Source organism: Protomyctophum bolini (assembly GCF_963924005.1).
Source record: "Protomyctophum bolini genome assembly, chromosome: 6".
NCBI lineage: Eukaryota > Metazoa > Chordata > Actinopteri > Myctophiformes > Myctophidae > Protomyctophum > Protomyctophum bolini.
The window spans coordinates 45,485,687-45,493,388 of NC_137867.1; the positions used below are offsets into that span (position 1 = coordinate 45,485,687).

Here is a 7,702-nt window from a genome sequence, read left to right on the forward strand (position 1 = left end):
AGGGTCGTGACACCACTAAAACATGATTTATGTTAATATGCCGAATGTCTATGGACAGAAAGATGGTGGACGATGGTGGTGGTTCTCTGCATCAGGGCAGTGGTTTTCAACCCTTTTCATGTCAAGGTCCATTTTTTATTCTGCAGTTGAGCCACGGAACCACCATGTGATGAGATTTAGCCTCTCAGACTATATTGTAACGATAATGATGCGTACCACGATATAATAAATGGACGATATTGGTTCATTATGCTTTTTTTGGCCTTATGCTTGGAGGATGGTGGCCTCATGCTTGGAGGATGGTGGCCTCATGCTTGGACAGCCGGGTTGGACTTGATGTTGAGGGTCTTCAGGTGGTCAGATGGTGGTCAGATGTTACACAACGGTGGGCTCATGCTTGGACAGCCGGGTTGGGCTTGATGTTGAGGATCTTCAGGTGTTTGGTTCGGCTCTCCAGCCGGACGCTCCACTCGTCTCTCAACCTGCAGGAGGACCAGGGTTGGAACTTAATGTTACTCAAATGTTTTACTTATTACTATTCCACTTTAAAGTCTCTCTCTCTCTCTCTCTCTCTCTCTCATTAGCAGGCAATAGAGCATGCACTATCCCTCTCTGTTTCTGGCACCCCCTACTGGTACTAATAAGTCATATACTCGTGCTCATGACCAATGATACATAGGTACGCACGGACATTGCTGAAACGTTTGGTCATTTCATCGCCTATACTGTTCAGTCTTGTGTGAACAACCCAGACAGTTTTTAAGTTGCTCCTTTGTGTGTGTGTGTGTGTGTGTGTGTGTGCGCGCGCGTGTGCACATGTGTGTGAGAGTGCATGTGTGCTTGTTAAAAGGTCATGAGGATTATCAACTGCATGAACACAGGAAGGAACAGACAGCATGCACACTGACAGCTGACACGCACGCACACACACACATGCACACACACACACACACACACACACACACACACACACACACACACACACACACACACATACACATACACATACACACACACACAAAGGAGATGCATACAAGGACACAAATAGTAAAGGTGCAGTTACAGTATACACTTACAAAATCATGGCATGTGTTTTCATGGTATAATAATATACTGTAGGCATGTCACCCAGCATGCATGGGTAGCAGCGTCACCGCCACACTGTACACACACACACACACACACACACACACACACACACACACACACACACACACAGCTCCATTGCTCCGCCGCTACGTATATGTACCGGTCATGAACTCTGAGTGGTCTCTAAACGTAACCTCAGAGGTTACTATAGATTTAGCCTCAGAGACTAGAAACTTTTAGTAAATATACAGTAAAACTAAAAGTATTTTAGCAACACAGCCTTATTGTTACTTTTAGTACAGCAAATTCTGATTTAAACTCAGTCTTTGAACACACCATTGGACTTTAGGCCTATACCTAGGCTACTTAAACTGTTTAGCTTTAGTCTTGTCTTAGCCAACTCAAAATTAACACTGGCATAGAAGGAACTATAAGACATAACTGCCCAGACTCTTCTTCAACAAAGTTGGTGAAAGCAAACATTATTTGTTCTGTACTTCTACATACAATTGTATGTTTGACAGGGTGATAAGAATAATGAACCTGAACGTAATTAACCTGAACGTGCACAATCATGTCTCCTGTCTCCTCTATGCCAGGGGTTCTCAACCTTTTTGGCTGGGGACCCCCGGAAAGGGTTTGGCCATGTCTCACGACCACCCCCAATACAAACTGACTGCAAAAATATAACCTTATAATAGAGAATATATATGTATCATAAATGAATACTGGAACCGGATAGAATCAGTAAGGAACGTTTATGAATGTACTATGTAGGCTACTATGTGTAGGAGCCATCTTACTTGATTTCACATATTTGTGGCGCCCCCACTGGTTGCCTTGGAAAATGGCACCATGGTTCCCCTTAATTAAGCCACAGGCCCACAGCTGTGGGTAGAAACTGGAAAGACGCCAGTAGAGATACAGATTTCAACAGCTCACACACATCGCACAAACAGCAGTTTAAAGAAAGGAAAAAAAGAAAGAAAAGTAGCCTACTTTATTATTTGTTTTATTGAACCCTGCGCTCGTCTGTTTTGAGACATTTTGTTTAGTTTCATTGTCTGGAGCCTGTTCTTGTTTTGTTTGCCCCGTGTTTATTTTGAAACCATTACACTCACACAACACAAACTCCTGCCATAATATCAACCTGTTGCAGTCATCACCAATCACCATTCACCACCGACAAACAACTACAAGTGTCAAGTGAGTAAACAACAAGACGCCCTAGTCCCAAAGTGTGAGCACGTTGTTGAACCATAGCCTATATCTCTGGTGTTCTATAAGAAAGAGAGGCATATTGCCCCTACACTATGTAAACTCTTCATTTCCAGATTCCAGCCATTCAGTTGCAATTTAGTTTTTTGGTTTTTTTATATAATTTGGGGAGCCCCTTAAATAATTTGGCGACCCCCCCCGAGGGGACTTGACCCACGGGTTGAGAACCCCTGCTCTATGCCACCCATTATATGTCTCTGTCCAGCAACATGCTCACTGTTGTTTAAGTGCAAAACAAGTTTGCTGAGACTCTTGAGTAGAGTCGCTGCTTCGTCACCTGGTTCGGGGCATGGTTAGCATTTTGTATTTCATATTTACATGTCGATTTCAGCTCTGGCATTTATTTCAGACATGCTCTATACTAGTAAGAGTCTGAAGGAAGAGTCTGCCTGTGCTATTAACTCATTTTGGATGAAAAAAATAATAATAATTTCAGTTTTTCTCCTCTGGTGAAAAGCTGGAGGTTGCACGATATGGCAGCCCCTCAGTCAGTCCACCGTGGTCAGGTTATCAGGTTCCTGTTTCCACTGTTTCTTCAGTGTGTCCAGGATACGAGATCCAGGGGTTTAGAGGGATTAGGGATTAGGGATTAGGAGGCGGAGACACCAAGTAAGGATCAAAGAGTGAGTGGCCTATCAAATGCTGAGGTGCCACAACTCTTTCATTACAATTCCTACAGACTCAGCAGATGAGGTAACCCTCAAAGTCCCCCTAGCAAATACACACACACACGCACGTATACATAACGCGCGCATGCACACACACCACACACACGCACACACACACACACACACACACACACACACACACACACACACACACACACACACACACACACACACACACACACAGAGAGAGACAGTCAATCACACTAATCATCAGTATGTGTCACCTGACAGACATAGTCACAAGAAGAGCCAGATCATTTTCGGTGACCTAATGCATCCTGGCAGCTCTGTGCTGTAACTGGCATCGCACATTTCTATAGGTCACCAATTCACACATACCATGTGTGAACTGGCCACTGGCCCAGGATTACATTGATGTGTAAAAATATATATATATATATATCATTACAAAAACGCTCTTCATTTGATGAAAATGTAATCGATATAGCATCGATTTCTAAAATAAATATTGTTAGTTGCGAATGCCTATACGGCCCTCCCCCAGTGTTTAGTTTTTCTTTTGTAAATTAATTTCCTACAGTTTGTTACAAAAGTGTTGTAGAGTCGTGCACAAGTATAGCAAAAGTATAGGCGATTGAACATTCTCTTTCATTTCAGTCAGTCAGACAACCCTCCAACTCTGACTGAAACGTCAGAGAAGCCGTCATCACAAATGTGATGAGGTCGTCACAAATGTGATGAGGTCATCACAAATGTGATGAGGTCAGCACATTTGAGCACTTTTGAGCACTTTTCACGCGGAAAAGTGGCTTTTACTTTCCCTCTCCACACGCATGAGCAAACTGACACAGGCAATTAACCAGAGGCTAAGGCGCCCCCCGCCCAGCACCCCTACTTTCCTCAGGCATGTTTTAACGCAGGCAGCTTGGTTTGGCAACAAATTAATAAACCTTGGGTTACTATCCAGTTAAACCAGTGCTGTGTCTTGTCTCGTGTCAGGTTCTGTGCCGTGTCTTGCTCAAGGACAGAGCCGGGGATCGAACCGGGAACCTTCCTTTGTCTCAAGTGACCGAGCTATACGTCCTGAGTGTATGGGTGCGTGTGTGTCCTGAGGTGGCCTCAGTGATGGTGGTACTGTCTGGTCTGTTTTTAGACGTGTCTATTGGCTAATCCGTTACATGCCTTAAACTTGTTAATTTATGGCTCAACGGGTGACCACACCGGTTCGAATCCGCCTCATGACCTTTTCACTGTGTGTGTGCGTGCGTGCGTGCGTACTTGAATTATTGACTTGTGAGGGCCAAATCTCCAGGTAATATAATTTGAGAAGCAAACATCAAGAGGATGTGTTTATGTTGTGTTGTGTTTATAGAAGACAGAGCTCTCTGGACACGTTCAGGTGTCTAGACAGATATCTGGTGTTGTGTTTATAGAAGACAGAGCTCTGGACACGTTCAGGTGTTTAGACAGATATCTGGTGTTGTGTTTATAGAAGAGAGAGAGCTCTGGACACGTTCAGGTGTTTAGACAGATATCTGGTGTTGTGTTTATAGAAGACAGAGCTCTGGACACGTTCAGGTGTAGACACCAAGTAAGGATCAAAGAGTGAGTGACAAATTCTGAGGTGCCACAACTCTTGCATTACAATTTAAACAACAAATAATGAATTACATTGTTTCGGTACTTTGGTGTTTAAACGTTAGCATTCCTACTTCATCTAGTAGTGTAAACTCTAAACAACTATCCTCTCTCTCTCTCTCTCTCTCTCTCTCTCTCTCTCTCTCTCTCTCTCTCTCTCTCTCTCTCTCTCTCTCTCTCTGTGTCGCTGGGACCATGGTGTGGAATCTGCCCTTCATGGCAGTGTTGTTTTTGGCAGCAAATTTAGATTTTAAGTTTAGTCATTAGTCTCTTGAATAGTTTTCATTTTGTTTTAGTCACATTTTAGTCTGCACCTGGAATGTTTTAGTGTTAGTCTGTTAGTTTCAGTCGACTAAATATCATATGATTTTAGTCTACTAAATGGTGTTGTGTTTATAGAAGACAGAGAGCTACAGTTGATTTAGTCGACAAGTCGACATGGTACCAACATCTGTACTGGGCCTCTAGCTGGACTAATATAGCACTGACCTGTTGAGGGCGCTGCTTTCCTTCCTCTGCACCTCCGTGCCGTCCTGCTGGCTGTGGCGGTCGATCCTCTTCTCCCAGAAGTTCTTTATGAACGTCTTGTCATGAATCTTAGCCACGTTCATCTACACACACGCACGCACACACACGCACGCACGCACACACGCATTCACACGCACGCACACACGCACCATCATCACAATCAATCAATACGTTTGAAAAAGACAAATGAAAATAAATCAAGGTTTTGAATCTTGATATAATAAAACATAGCCTACATATTATATCACGTTGACATGCAGGGCTTAAATGATGACTTATATATAGACGATGTAAAACTGATGAATTGATACGATTATCATGAAAATGTTTTAAATGTAGGAAAGAGAAGACTTGGAGATGAAAGTGAATTAACATAGAATAAACTGAAGGAACTGAATAAACGGAATAATCATAGAAGAATCTGAATAAACTGAATTAAACTGAATAATCATAGAAGAAACTGAATTAACTGAATAATCATATAAAGAATCTGAATAAACTGAACAATCATAGAAGAATCTGAATAAACTGAACAATCATAGAAGAATCTGAATAAACTGAACGATCAGAAGAATCTGAATAAACTGAAGGAACTGAATAAACTGAATAATCACAGAATAATCTGAATAAACTGAATTAACTGAACAATCATAGAATAACCTGAATAATCATAGAATAATCTGAATAACCTGAACAATCATAGAATAATCTGAATAAATTGAATATCCTGAATAAATTGAACAATCTTCGAATAATCTGAATATACTGAATAAACTGAAAAATCACATAAGAAATGGAATAAAGAGACTAAACAGATGAAACAGAGATGAAACGTACCTTTGAGGTTTAGTTGAACGTTTTCTGTTTTCTTTATAAAGTTCCTAAAGTGTCAGATCTTCAGCGGGAGGATATCCTGATGGAAGGTGTTGACCACTCTGAGCTGTCCAGAGTGTTCTGCATGTCCTCCACTCTATAGCCTACAACACAGTCAGACAGCCATCAGAGGATTTCATTTGTGTGAAATCTTTGAGTCTCTGTCTGCCTGCCTGCCTGCCTGCCTGCCTGCCTGCATGCCTGCCTGCCTGCCTGCCTGCCTGCCTGTCTGTCTGTCTGTCTGTCTGTCTGTCTGTCTGTCTATCTGTCAGAGAGATGAAGGTCGTGAGGAAGAGGAGCAGGGAGAAGGCGCGAGCTAGAGGGATTAAGGATGTTCCTCGTCTCTCCTCTCCTCTCCTCTCCTCTCCTCTCCTCTCCTCTCTGTGTGTAAGACCATGCAGGCAAAGTGAGCCAGGGGATTTATCTTAGGTTCCTATGATGTCATACACTTGTGTGTCCCCCCCCCGTATCAACACTCCAGAGGGTTGAAAATGAAATGACAAGCATGTGTTCTCACACATAACTACACCCCCCCCCCCCACCACGTGCGCGCACAGCCGCACAAGCACACACACACACACACACACACACACACACACACACACACACACACACACACAACTGTCAGTCAGTTGTCATACACAGGATGTCCTAAAACACATTCTCAGCATGATGACTTCATTATCAGTGTGTATCGCTTTCCTGCACACGCATGCACTTTTTCATCTCCTTGAGCTTACACTACAAGCAGCCACTCAGCCAGTCAGTCAGCCAGCCAGCCAGTCAGTCAGTCAGTCAGTCAGTCAGTCAGTCAGCACCAGGCCATTAGATGGTATCATTTAACCAATTAACCCTCACGCTAAACCTAACCTCCCACGGGGCAGCACACCTAAACCTAACCTTGACCCTCACCCTAAACCTAACCTCCCACGGAAAATATCACACCCGTGTGCAGTGAGTGGCACTCTTATCGTCATACATCATCTCACGAACAACTGAAGTGATTTAGCCGATTTGCTCGTCTATATACAAATAAATGACGTAAATCTTGTCAATAGCATTTAGTATTTGTGTTGCCACAAATGTACGTAAAATTTGGCAGACATTTGACCTAATTTCTCCTTTCATTATCAATGGAAAATATTGAGACAAAAGCTATATATATATATATATATATATATATATATATATATATATATATATAAAAACTAAGTGGGGTTTCATTTATTTAAGTACCGGTATATAACTGAAGTTTCTGCATACGATAAAGCCAGTGGATCCCAAAAGCTTTTATGTCAAGGACCCCCTTAACCCGCGGACCCCCATTTCAAAAGATACGGCAGGGACCCCCATGAGAGAAGATTTTTACGGCTCTAGCAGTGATTCTCAACCCGTTCAATTCCAAGGACCCCCAGTTTGACATGCATTACTCTAGTCTACACAGCCCCATTTAATGGCAATTCTAATCCCTGAGACCCCAATTTATATTGTGAAATCAATGTTAATTTAACTCTGAGAGTGTACAAATGGAACCATCCATTTGTACACTCTCAGAGTTACATATACCGATAACGGTCCATTTGGTTCCTAACTATATCATTTAGCTGCGGACCCCCTGGAACTCCCTCAAGGACCCCTGGGGGTCAACAGGGCTTACAGTAAGTGGT

At 42.7% G+C, this 7,702-nt stretch overlaps 1 long non-coding RNA gene across 1 annotated transcript; it reads right to left on the minus strand.

Moving 5' to 3' along the window:
* Positions 1–345: 345 nt before the first annotated feature.
* Positions 346–6,375, minus strand: LOC308316782. Its single transcript, XR_013964205.1, has 3 exons — positions 6,000–6,375; positions 5,124–5,245; positions 346–482 (listed from the first exon to the last, which is right to left on the minus strand). It is a non-coding gene; the product is annotated as an uncharacterized lncRNA (long non-coding RNA).
* Between the last annotated feature and the right edge of the window lie 1,327 nt (positions 6,376–7,702).